At 40.8% G+C, this 13,693-nt stretch overlaps 1 protein-coding gene across 4 annotated transcripts in view; it reads left to right on the forward strand.

Moving 5' to 3' along the window:
* The window catches only part of FNDC3B (fibronectin type III domain containing 3B), a 377,218-nt gene that overhangs the window by 140,015 nt on the left and 223,510 nt on the right, over positions 1-13,693 (forward strand). The window lies entirely within an intron of this gene.

Below are 13,693 nucleotides of genomic sequence, written 5' to 3' on the forward strand. Positions count from 1 at the left end.
TCCACAATGTATCCTCTGTCTAAAAGTCTGCACCTGAAGTTAGACTGAAGTTTGGCTGTGCTCCCAAGGTGTGCTGTGGATGTGGTATCCATCTGCTGGGGTCCCCTTGCACCCTAGTATGATTGCCCGGAAGGCTAGACTTCTGCTGTTGCTGTAGCTTCCTGTCTGTGACTCTGTGCTTTTGGTCCCTAAGGTGTTACTTAATGCTAAATTCCTCAGCACTGTGGTTTGTTACCATTTTAGACCTCAGTTCTAAGAAGTCATGTTTAGCTTCTTTCTTGTGGGCATGAGGTTGGAACCATAGCACAGCGGGTAGGGTATTTGCGTTGCACAAGGTCGACCCAAGTTTGATTCCTCCGTCCCTCTCAGAGAGCCCGGCAAGCTACCGAGAGTATCTCACCTGAATGGCAGAGCCTGGCAAGCTCCCCGTGGCATGTTTGATATTCCAAAAACATTAACAAGAGTCTCACAATGGAGATGTTACTGGTGCCTGCTCGAGCAAAAATCGATGAACAATGGGAGGACAGTGCTATAGTGCTATTGTGGGCATGGTGGTTGCAATTTGTGGGCCACACCCAGCAGTGCGCAAGTGCTGTTTCTGGTTCTGCACTCAGGAGATACACTGATGATGCTCAGAAGACCATGTGTGGTGCAGTGGACTGGAACCTGAGTCAGCAGCATGTAGGAGATGTGTCTTAACCCTGTACTATGTCTTTGGAACCTAAGAAGTAGTCTCATGGATGGACAAGTGAAGATTACAAGCATTGAAAGCCATCTCCTAAATAATATTGGTCAGTTCTTCTTAGTTATGGAAAAGAGAAATGACAGAGCCAATTAGAAATCAGAAAAAGGCAGTTTAGTATGGTAGAGGCATTTTCTGTAGTGGGGCAAGACAATAGAAACAACCCTGTAACTATACTTTAAGCTATGCTCACTGTCTGAAAGAAGTATTCAACTTTTATAATGTGGGGTTTTAATAAAATTATTTGGTTTTTGAATAAAGATGCTACATAATAGTAAATTATTGGGTGACAATATAATAGCAGATAATGGAAGAATCCCTTTTTACATTTTCTTTTCTATCACTGAATTATTGTTGAAGAATAGTTGACACCTTTTAGGTATATTACATGTTGATGGAATCTTTTAATGAGGGGGACAATGCAAGGAAAATAAGGCTACCAACATAACAACATAAGAGGGAATCAGAAGTGATTTTGACTGTTAGAGAGCTCTTAAGTCTCATTTAAATTTTTGTCAATGGTTTTTTTTTTAGTATAGTATATCTATATTTTTATTGAGTTCATTTTTTACTCTTATCTAGACTTATCTCATTAGAAAGAGGATGGATGGCATTGGCAATACCTTACCCTCATGTCTGCGTTTGGACAAGCTTTTGGGTATTGGTTGGGTGGAATGTGAACTGACTGATGGCTTTTCCAATCCTGTTATTTTCCAGTGTGGTTTGGAAAAGAAATCTCGACATATAAATTCAGGAAAGCACAAGGAAGCCTTCTGGTTAACGGATTTAGTGAGTCTCAGATTTTCCTCTTGTAGGGAGGCCTGGAAAATCACTCCAGAAAAGGAATTGTGGGTTACTGATACAACAAACTACTTTGCATGCATCGAAGACTTAGCACATTCTGCAGGCTACCGGGGACTCTGACTAAACCGTGGACAGGTCAAATAAAAATCTATTGATTACTGTTCCAAGAATTGGAAACAAAGCCATTTTGTGCAAGACTCAGGTTTATATCCATAAACCGTAAAAGAGAGTTTTCTTTTAGACTTGGGCTAAATGTAGACACTCATATGACACATTCATGTGTTTACTGAAGCCTGAAAGTTTCTGAGGACTGTTGCTATTATTTATGGCAAGGGTTATCTGTAATGCTTTTTTTATAATAACAGTTTTGTTGCGGTATAATTGATTTACCATATGGCTCATCTATTTGAAATGTATAATTTTGTGTTTCACTCTACTCACAGTTCTATATCTATCATTATAACCAATTTTAGAATATTTTCATCACTTGAAAAATCCTGTACTCATTAGCAGTAATCTCCAGCTCACCTAATTCCCAGCTCTGAGTAACCACCAATCTATCTCTGTAGGATTACTTATTCTATAATTTCATATAGATGGGCTCCTATAGTATGTGATCTTTCGAGTGACTTTTTCCCTTTAACCGTAATGTATTTAGATGATCCCTGTTGTAGTATGTGCCAGTACTTCATTTTCTTCCTTCCTTACTTTCTTTTTCCATTGGCTAAACCACAGTAGACCTACCCAAAAAAATTCTTTTTAGAAAGTCAGATCTGATCTTATTTAATCTTGAGATATATTAGTCGTATATATTAATACGTAAAATATAGGTGTTATAAGGTAAATAGCCATATAATAGCCAGATAATAAAATGGAAATGTGTACTTTTAGATAATGATTATTAGTGACTTAAAAACTACAATATTGTAAATAGGAATTAATGGTCTCTAATAAATAAACAAAAGAAGTCATCTTTGTGCCCTTCCTTCCTCACCCTTTCCCTCAAAGGAAAACCACTAAGCGTTTTTCTTTTCTTTCTTTGTAGTTTTACAGTATGCGCGTGTGTGGTGGTTTATATTTCCTGTTTTTGAACTTTATATAAATGGAACCATACTTTGTATGCTCTCTGGTGACTTTTTCTAAGCATAAATATTGCAAGCTTCAGATGCTTATATGTGTTTAGTATTTGGGGCAGGAGGTTGTCCTATAATATTCCAAGTTCTTATTTCTGTCTCCATTTCTTTCTTGAACTTTTGGGTTGTTGCTGGGTTTTAGTGATTAATTTGATTATTAAGAAAGATTAATAGATAATAGAGCTGGACTGCATGGCTTGCATGGAGGAGGCCTGGGTTTGATTCTAGCACCATATATTTTTTTGACCACCACTGGGAGCAACCACCTGCTCTTCCCTCCCCCCCGCCCCAAGCACAGGCGTGGGAGTAGCTCCTGGACATTCCCAGATGTGCCCTCCCCGAAAACAACAACAGCAACAACAACAACAACCAAAAACTCTCGGTTCTTCCTATAATAGTTTAGAATTTTGGAGGACTGTACAATCTCTTTTCCCTAGTGGTCTCACCGAGCCATGGTGATGAGATTGAAAATATTGTGTTATTTAAATTTTTCTGAAAGGAGAACATTTGGAAAGGGAAAGGAAGGAAGTTTTCCCTATGGTTTGTGCTCTCTCATTTAATTATGATAGCTCTGCAGATTAGAGTAAGTCATTTGTCTTTTATGGAATAATAAGGAACCAGCATTTTCAAATATTAATTTATTTGTGCCCTAGAATGATGATTGTGGGTTGAGATTACATGTCTTATTTACCATCGTGTTCTTCTTATGTAGCATAGTGCCTGATGTATAATGAGGTAAATATTGATTGGCTTTACATTTGTCTGAGTTCACAGGACTAGTTATGAAGCACCTGAAATTTGCATGTAGTTTTTCACTAACTCGATAGGCTGAGCTTTTGTTTCTGTCCTTAATATTGACTTATAGGTCTCATTTCCCTGACCCTGAAAGAGCCTCCAATCGTTGGGAAAAGACGAGAAAGAAGAGGCTGCTAAAATCTCAGGGCTGGGAGGAATAGTGACGTTACTGGCGCCTGCTCGAGTAATTTGACGAGCAACAGGATGACAGTGAATATTGACTTAAGGTTTATAGGTTCTTAGAAACTGCAACTTAAAGTAAGAAGATGTATAGTTGAAGACAGAGCCTTGAATAATAAATAGTTTTGTTAACAGACTTTTAGTTTATAGGAAAATGACATTATTTGAAGAACTCCTATACTTTAAAAAATGATTTCTAAGATTATTTTGTTTTATAGCCCTCTCATATGATCATATTTCAGTGGCATACTTATCTTAAAACATGATCAGAACTTTTTCGCCTCACACCTATTTAATGCTGCAGTGTAGATTTTTTTTCTGTATTCAGACATGATTGTGCTTGGTGTGCTTATTAAATCTTATATAATGCATTAACTCATGTTTAAATTGCTTTATCATTTTCAAATTGTTATATTCAGAATGTTTAAAAAGAAATCTGGTAACTGGCCACTATATATAACCATATAAATCATCAAATAATCACATTATTTATGTATAATGTATATATTAATTATTATGATCTACTCTTGTTCTTGGGGAGGATATTTGACTATACCCAAGCTACTCCTAACTCAGCTCTGGGGACACTTCTAGCTATATTCAGGGATCATATGGTGCAGGGAATTGAACCCAGGCTTCTCATGTGCAAAGCACGCATATAGCCTTTTTGAGTTCTCTCTCCACCAGTCTGTCATTTATTCTTGGGAGTCTAATAGTCATGCAAGTAGTTTGCCTGTCCTCTCTTCCTGTTAACCTTACAAAAAGCAAAACAGAATCACTCGGATTTTTGAGTCCCATTATTTTGAAGTTGTGGGAACCTGAGAAAATGTTGAAGTTTACCCATGGTTCTATGATATTTTTGCTCATTGTGATGCATTGAAGTGGACCCTGTCAGCTGAAATTTGGAGAAGGCTTATTATGCCTTGCAGCAGTTGTTTGTCAGATTTTCAGGTATTTTTTAAAACAGCAGTTTTTAAATATGCAACCATTTTTAAAGACTTTGCATTTAAATTGCATTTACTAATAAAGATAGGAATTACTTAAAACTGGAGTCACTCTCTGGTTATTTTTTTGATTACTCTAGAATCACTGTTGTTACTGTCCATGCTCCTGAGGCTCTTTAAGTCTGGTATATCTGGATACAGCAGGAAGAACTGTTGCCTTACACCCTGTTGCTGGTGTAAGGCAACTTCAGATATTTGATGTCACCTCTCAACTTCAGATATTTGATGTCACCTTAGCGGGTTGCTATTGTTCATTGTGGGAACATTTATTCTAAGGAAATTAGAGAGCACCACAACCTAGCCACACCTCACCTACCACCCCCTTTTCCTGGATAGCTGATTGTTGAATTTTTGTCACCACAGTCTCAGTAGGGTGCCTGGATACAAGGAGGTTGATAAGGTTGATAGTGCCATGTTCTGTGTCATTTGATTAATCTTTAATAGTTGACCAGCATGGGGACAGTAGCTAGGTGACAAGGAGTTGGCTGTAAGTAAGAAAGTTGAGGCACAGAGCCACATCTGAGCATGGGCAAATTCAGAGTATTCAGGTCACCTAGAGCCAATCAAGATAGGACATAGCAGCTGTAGTTATTCACAAGGTTGTTATTGTTGTAGGTTATTTTTAGGCTCTCTTTCAAATAGTTTCATAAACAGATCATCTCATTTCTAGCCAAGAGACTTGTATACTTTTGATGTGAAATATTCTTGCCCATAAGTAATTTTAATAATTTTCATAAGTAAATTAAATAAATCTAATACATAATTTTGAGGTTTCAGGACAATCACAATAGTTTGGTTCCTTCACCCATTTTCTTCCATCACCTGCTTAGTGGGGATGGTGGTTGCATGTATATATGTGTTTGTGTGTGGTTCATAATTCATCATTTTATAATTTTGGCTCACTCACTGGTATTGAAGCAGGTCTTTCAAGAACTAAGCTAGATGGCTTAAATTGTGTTTGTGCCCTTCTGTCCTGATGTAAATGTTTTGCTTATGCCAGGCATGTTGTTTTGAATGACACCCAGAAAGCATCCTTCATGTTGGAGGTGCCTCGCCAGGCAGCCCTACTCTGCACTCCGAAGTCTTTTCTGTTCCAAGGGTACCTTGAGCACTTGTAGAACACTGAGAGCTGTGTGGATGCTGCCAGCAGCTCACAACAGCCCTTCAGAAGTGCCTCTGAAGGGGTTGCCTGAGCAGAGCTCTGGAATGTGGCTCAGCGTCCTGTTGAATGTGCGTTACTGCCTGCCGGTGAGGCCGGGCTGGCCTGCAGAGCCAGCCAGGGGCAGGGCCAGAGCCGCGTCTGCGCACAAAGTATTAACAGAGTGGTAGGGGCCACAAATGGGGTAAATGTCCCCTAAAAGGTTGTTTTTAAAAGCAGTCCAGTTTTATTGACTGCAGGGAATGGGTGACTTTGTTGGAGAACATTGAAGAAGAGTGGAGATGAGTCATGAGTTTCCTGGCTACTTCACCAATACCAAGTAATGAAAAACCATTTAACGGAGAGGGTCATGCAACCAGAAACCCCCTGTGCAGGGAATGACTTCATGGCTGCCAGTCTGGAAGAGTGGGCTGGGTGAGTGTGGCCTTTGGCTGTGGAATGGTTAAAGGAGCCTTGGGGTCTAACTCTGCTCTCCACCTTCCCTTCTGCTGGGCCACGGCCTGGCCCGAAAGCTCAAAGTTACTATTTTCATTTCAGTAGTGCTTGAAATATCCCAGTCTCTTCACATTTTATGCTTACCACAAATAAGGAAATGTTCTGCTTGTTTTGATTTAAAAATAGGACTTTTAGGGGCTGGAGCAATAGCACAGTGGGTAGGGCGTGGCCTTGCACGCGTCCGACCTGGGTTCGAGTCCCAGCATCCCATATGGTCCCCCAAGCACCGCCAGGAGTAATTTCTGAGTGCAGAGCCAGGAGTAACCCCTGAGTGTTGCTGGGTGTGACCCAAAAAGCAAAAAAAAAAAGGACTTTTAAAGACAAGGGGTGGCACGTGGGGCTGGAGAGAGTCTGATGGGTTAAGGTGCGTGTCTTGCCTATGACTGTCCTCCAGAGCAATCTCCAACACTGTGTACCGTTCCTGAGCACTGCCAGTAGTGCTTCCTTGGGCACAGAGCTAGGAGTCAGTCCTGAGCACAGAGTCAGGTGTGTCCCCGAAAGTGAAAAACAGAAATAAAATAATGACTGGTGTGTATCTGGTGGGTGTGGGAGAGGTCGAAAAGGATCTCTGACTTTAACACATCTGCGTCCATTGTAAGACAAGGTTTACCATTTCGCCTCCCTTCAAGTAGAATTCCTGAGGCTTAAATCATTTCTGTTTAAATCCCACTATCTTCACGTACTTAAATTGTGTTTGAAAATATTCTCAAAGTTCTCCTTTCCTTCCCCCTCCCGATTTTTGTTAGAAATAGAATGGCAAGCCGACCCAGGGGAAATATCACTTCCTAGTTCTGTACAGACTTGTAATGCTTTCCTTCCTGGTACCTTCTTTTTCCTCTTTCTCTGAGAGACTAAGAGGTTTGCAGAGAGATCATTGTCTTCTTCACACATTCCCTATCCCTTCTGACAAACAAACCATGGTATCACATAGAGTAGGGAGAACTTGGAACTTTGTTCAGCCAGGACCCACGCCGAAACTTCACCTTTGCTACAATAGTGGTTGTCACTGGGTAGGTGAATGGTTAGGATTCATTGCTTGCCAATGAAAATTTCCTCCTGCCCGTCGTTGTCCCTGATCTCCATCCAGGAGGACTTCCAGAGCTGTCGAGGAAGAGATGAAGGTGTGCAGTGTGACTTGTTCCCCTCTTCTCCGTCCAGAAGCTAGGGATACTCAGTGGTGCATGAAGAAGGCAAGCCATGGTTGTGGAGACTATAGGGACTGTTGTCATGGACGACTTGTGTATGGCTTCTCCTGTTCCTTGGTCTTCTTTGAGGTACTTCCTGTCCTGGAGAGAATAACAGAGGTGCCCAGATTCACTTACTGTGAATATGTGAATCACAGTCCTGTGATTGTAGTTTTATGGTAATGAAACATGCATTTTTCCCTATTGGATTTCCTCCTCTCCCACCCCCACCCCCCTTTAATAGTTGATTTTAGTTGAAACCAAGACCATGGAATTTCATTATGCAAATCTTCAAGTCACTTTCATAGCATCACTGCCTCAGTTTTGCGCTAATGTTCAAAAGTCTTCTCTGTTTACTGTAAGATGAAGCCTTTGTTCAGTCAGCAAAGAAAGGGATTCCTTGGAGGCCTGGCCAGTGACTCTATAAAGATAGGCGGTCAAGACCTGGACACAAAGACCTTCTGTGCTGGCTCCGTGTGGCCCCACGAAGGTGGTAAGCCGAGCTGAGAGGGGAGGTCTGCGATTTGGAAAGCGGGAGCTCCTGGGTTCATTATTCCAAAATGAGGTTGCTCCCTTATTTTCAAACAGAGGGGCCATAATGGGGCAGGTCCATGAACTTCCCTGCAATGATGGAAGATCGGCTTGGAGCATACCTGACAGATGCAGAGTTCAAAAGTTTTGACAGTTGGCTTTTGGGGATGAAGGAATCAACATTGGTGGCGCATGCCATATTAGTACACTGCAGGCATGAGATCCTGCCAGGAACAGTATTGCAAATCATGGGGCCTAACATTTAAACAATTTATTTTCATCAGGAAAATTGTAAATTTCTTATTGGATATAAAGTTCTGCTTTATAGTTTTTTCTCCTTTGTTATGGATGAGACACTCCTGCCAAATAGTTGGATACTCCCAGCATTCTTTCCCCCCACTTTTTTATTATTTATTTATTAAAGAATGGGATATCTTTAAAAAACCTCTTTCATATGTCAGCTTGAGCAGGGAACTTAATACTGGTGGAGATGGGGCTGGGGGAGGTTTTGAAGAAGGAATTGCATTCTTTCGGCATTCCTGAGAGGAAAACAACCGTTGAACTTATTTTTTTAAGGAGAGGGGCAATCTCCCCTGACACTTAGAATTTTAGCTCTTTACAGCTGGGCACCAACAGCTCGGCGTAGTTTCGCTGGGAGGGAGTAAGCTGCATCCGTATTGCAGTCCTTCCTCATTGTTAGCCGACCCAAACCAGCTGTAAACGTTACTAATGAAAGGACTTTGAAATGGAAAAAAAGAGAGACTCCAATAGTGAGATTTCCTCGACGAACTACCAGATGTGGACAGTGGTTTTACCCCATCTCTTTATTTTAGCATGATTGTATAAGGATAGAAATGGAAGCTGGCATTTGAGAGACTTTGACCTGGGGTGGCAGCAGATATGTTGATATCAAATAGGTATGCTGTGATGGACTAGAAATGTTTTGAGGTTTATTATTTTTAAGACAGATGTTGCTGCCGAGCCAGTCATTTCATGCCTGCTTCTTTGTCGCTTATAAAAAAGAAGACATCGTGTGCTTGCAAACACATGCGCTGCTTTCAGGATTCAGACATCCAGTTATTTAAATCACGTAACAGCTTTCAATACTGTCAGCAGGTGAATGGCAACTTGAGGAATTTACAGTTTGATTTCTGCTTTCTTTTTTTTTCTAGTAGTGGGTACTTTTGTACTGTTTTAGGGAAACATTCAACCCATAATTTAAAAAGACCTGTATTTCAGTTCTTGAAATTTTTCCGAAATCATGATCACAGAAGAAAAATCTCTAAAATTGGAAACCAGGAATTTCTGATTTAACAAGGTTCCATTTTCTGGATTTTGAGAGAGAGAGAGAGAGAGAGAGAGAGAGAGAGAGAGAGAGAGAGAGAGAGAGAGAGAGGAGGAGAGAGAGGAGGAGGAGAGGGATCAGTCTGATTACAGTTCTGAGGGAAAAGTCAAAGATTTCTTCCCTCCCCCTTTATCTTTTGTTCCAGAATAATTATGTTTTCTGGGGGAAAGGATTGTTCCTGGTCCTGAGGAAGAATTGAAGTAGAACTGGTATTGTCAAGCTTCTGTCTATGGGGACACACAGAAATACATTTCCATGTACTTGCCTTGGGAATTTCCAGATTCTTTAAGACTTTACATGTCGAAAGCTATTAATATAAATATAGGCTTAGGCATATTAGTTTGATATTTCAGTTTCTGTTTTGATACGCATTTGTATCATCTCAGTCTTCTGTTTGCCACTTGTTCTATCAAGTTACAGTTGTTGTTGTTTTTTATATTTTTATTAGTGAAACGCCATGAGGTACAGTTGTAGACTTACAAATTTTTGTGCTTGGGTTTCAGTTATACAATGATCAAATACCCATCCCTCCACCAGTGTCCATTTCCCACCACCACGGGTCCCAGTATCCCTCCCACCCCCATCCTCCCCATCCCACCCTGCCTCTGTGGCAGAGCATTCCCTTTTGTTTTCTCTCTCCTTTTGGGGGATCCTAAACTTGACTGTAATTATTTTCAATGAAAGTTCAAAGGTTCTAGCATACTCTACTAAGGTGCAAATAATGAATCTGAACATTTTGGCAGGTTCTTTGAACCTCGATGCTTCTAGGAGACTTGATATGTGAATTTTGATTTGTATCTATTATCTTGAAGGTGTTGGAGGCCTCATGATGTCAAAGTAGACTGCTGCTGAGGCGGGAGGGCTGAAGTGAGAGTCGTAGGAGCTGCCAATGAGACACATGCAGTGTTGATACTGCATGGCTCAGGAATGTGTTATTTACAGGGAGAAGGCGAGCCTTTGGTGAACTGAGACTCCATTCATAAGTGAAGTCAAAGATGCTCACTGGGGAAGTGTGTCTGCGTGCTGTAGGCCTCTCTCCAGCCCGGGGAATTCAGGCTCCTCTTGAGGGCTGGTGGGGCTGTGAAGTGACACTTTTATACCCCTTGGTACAGGATGGCTCCCTCTTCCCTCAAGCACAGGGCAAAATCACCTCTCGGTCTGTTAGAACCCAACGTATTTGAGCCAAATTTGGGAAGATGACTCTTACTCTGTTGTGGGAAAAGTTTCAAAATACTGAACCTTGTCCTCGAAATAGTTTGCTTTCTGTCTGCTTTGTCTTCTGTGTGTCAAGACCCCGACATAGTTTACTCTTGGAATTAGGGCAGTTTATACACCCTGAAGTCTAGCATGCAATTATTTTCAGCCTGAAAGTCGGGAAGAGCGTCTATTTAAAATGACCGAATCTGAATGGCAGTCTTGTCTCGCTGAAAATTTTAATACTCTAAGCCAACAGGAGGGAAAATGTAAACAATTTGTTAATTGCAACAGCTGGTCCTTGGGTATCTTTATGTTAACCTTTTAAATCTGGATTTGGAGACACTTAGAAGAAGCACGTGGATTAATGTCCTATTCAAACCTCGGTTGTAAAAAGTGGAATCAACGTCTTCAAAACAAACAGTAGCCGTATACAAGACCAAGATGATGACTGCAAAGGCATGATGAAAAAGTAAAATGAGAATAAAATGAAGATAAGCAGTTAGCTATACCCCCCTCATAGGACCGTGAACTACTTGTATAATTTAAAGGGAACGCTTTGGAAATATTTTAGGGAAAACCCTTTCTTATAAAATCATAGTAGAGAATAAAATACAGTCTTGGTCAGATTGCGGGGAGACAACGTCTTTCTGGATTTAATTTGGTGTTTATCTAGCTTCTGTGGTAAATGAGGTGGAATCTTTTGCGTATACAGTTAATTCCCAATTTTTCATACATGCTTTAGCCAAATTGCTGATTCTCTATGGGCTTGGGAACCCTTTCCTCTTTCCCTGCTCATCAGTTCCATGGCCTCACGTCCTCTCTTACTGTGCTCTCTTGAAGAGCTTCCCAGCTGCTCTCCTCATCTCATGTTTTGTTTGTTTGTTTGTTTGTTCATGAGGCGCCTGCTGTGTCATTTTCTTCACTGTGTTCCCTCAGTTACCTGACAGGTTCTTGTCCCGTGCTGTTTTTCTCCACGCAGATCAGTGATAGAAAAATTATTTAATTGCCAAGGAAAAACTTGTTGTAACCTCCCTCCCTCCCTCCCTCCCTCCCTCCCTCCCTCCCTCCCTCCCTTCCTTCCTCCTTCCCACCCTCCATCCCTTCATCCCCCCCCCCCCACTATCTTTGAGTGCCTTTGTAGAATGATTGCTTGAATGGAAACTAAGAAAGGGTTTTCCCCTAAAATATTTCCAAAGTGTTTCTTTTAAATGATGCTAGTATTTCATAATCCTTTGAGGGAGGTATTACAGATAACTGCTTATCTTTTAGTTTTATTTGCATTTTTAAATTTTGGTCACATCCAATGCTGCTCAGGGCTTATTCCTGGCTCTACACTCAGAAATTACTCCTGGGGGACCATATGGGATGCTGAACTGGGGTTAGACGTATACAAGGCAAGCGCCATACCCACGGCACTATGTCTCTGGTCCCTGAGTATTCTTTTCATCCTTGATTTTATCTTCTGCTCTCCACTCGGACATTTCTCTTTCGCATTGCTCAAAGGTTGCACTGTAGCATGGTAGCACTCTCCTCCTGTTGTTCATCGATTTGCTTGAGCAGGTATCAGGAACCACTCCATTGTGAGACTTGTTGTTACTGTTTTTGGCACATCAAATACGCCACGGGAAGGTAACATCAGAAAAAGCCATTTAAAGTAGGCTTAGCTGAGGAAAGTTTAACTTTGGGATTAGCTCTAGTTACATGGGTAAGAGCTTCACTTTGCAGATATTTATTGAATTCTCTTTATATTCTGAATTTTATGGAAAACAAAAATGATTCTGCCATTTAAGAGGTTTAAATAAATCTCAGAGAGGAAGCTGTATAAATCTAAAACTTGATCATAATGCATGATCACTATATCATGAAGAATTTGTAGGTGGAGTGTCTGGACCCCAGACTCTTTCATGAGTTCGTTTCTCCTAAAGAGAAGGGTCAGAGTTTGTAGGGATAAAACTTCTGCCCCAAATTCTCTGTCTTCACTGAGGAAATGGAAACAAGCCCTCTTTTGTTTATACAAGTTTTATGAGCCTGCTCTGTTCACCATTTTGTCCTCTCCTTTGTAGCCTCTGTCTAAAGACAGTATATATTTTCCACCACAAGGTGAGAATTTAATACGGACCCTTCTTGATTGAAATGATTGAACAAAGGGAAAAAAACACAATTTTAGCATTTAATTCCCAAACCAATTCCAGGTTGGGCAGTCGGTTGATAAACTCTTTGATCAGCCCGTCAGATTTCATTGAGTCAGCACCGACATAACACATTGAGAAATGACAACTCTTCGTTCCTACACCAGGACCTTGTGCTGCTCAGTTTACGTGTAGTTCCCCAGAATCAACAATCAGCATTTGTCTAGAAAGGGGAGCTTTTGGTGATGATAGCAGGACTGAACACTCTTTAAGAAATGGTTAAGAGACTTTTGAGAGCATGATAATCTTCAGTAAGCTTTAAGACTCTTAATCTTTCATGGGATGTCTCAGCTCACATTCTTGGATTTGTGAGGTGTTTCGGATTAGGGAAGATTCTGGAGTATCTCTGAGAGTTATTCCCAGGAACAGGATTATCAAGCGAGATCAGCTGAGAGCACTTTCATAGTTGAAAAGTGCTATAGGGATCATGACCACGTATGAAACTATAGCTTGGCATTTTTTAAAGTGCAGTTACTTTCTGAGTAACCTGCAGTATTCAGATTTCTGGAATCAACCCCATATAATTCGCACTGTAACATTGCTTATGTTTTCATACTTTACACTAGAGCTGCGTACATTAAAAGTCGCAAACATTTTGAAACTTTAAATTGCCAGTTATCATCAGCTTTGGCCACAGTATTAGTCACTGAAGGGACTCCCAGATATCTCTCTTGTATGGAAAATAGGGAAGCATTATCTCAGAAACTTATTATGTGTTAGAGTCCATTTGCATACATGATAAATAACTGTGTTCCTAGAAATCCCAAGGAAGGTAAGTTTTATTCCTCTCTCTTTTCCGTAGAGAGGCAAATTGAGGGCCAGAAAGTTACGTGATGTGCCTTGAACTGCTGAACGGTGCATGGAAGTAACTGAATTCTGTTGAATGCTCGGTCTGTGTGATGGTCACAGACAGGCCGTGGGAGGCAACCAGAGAC

Source organism: Sorex fumeus, unplaced genomic scaffold (genome assembly GCF_029834395.1).
Source record: "Sorex fumeus unplaced genomic scaffold, SorFum_2.1 ptg000010l, whole genome shotgun sequence".
Classification (NCBI taxonomy): domain Eukaryota; kingdom Metazoa; phylum Chordata; class Mammalia; order Eulipotyphla; family Soricidae; genus Sorex; species Sorex fumeus.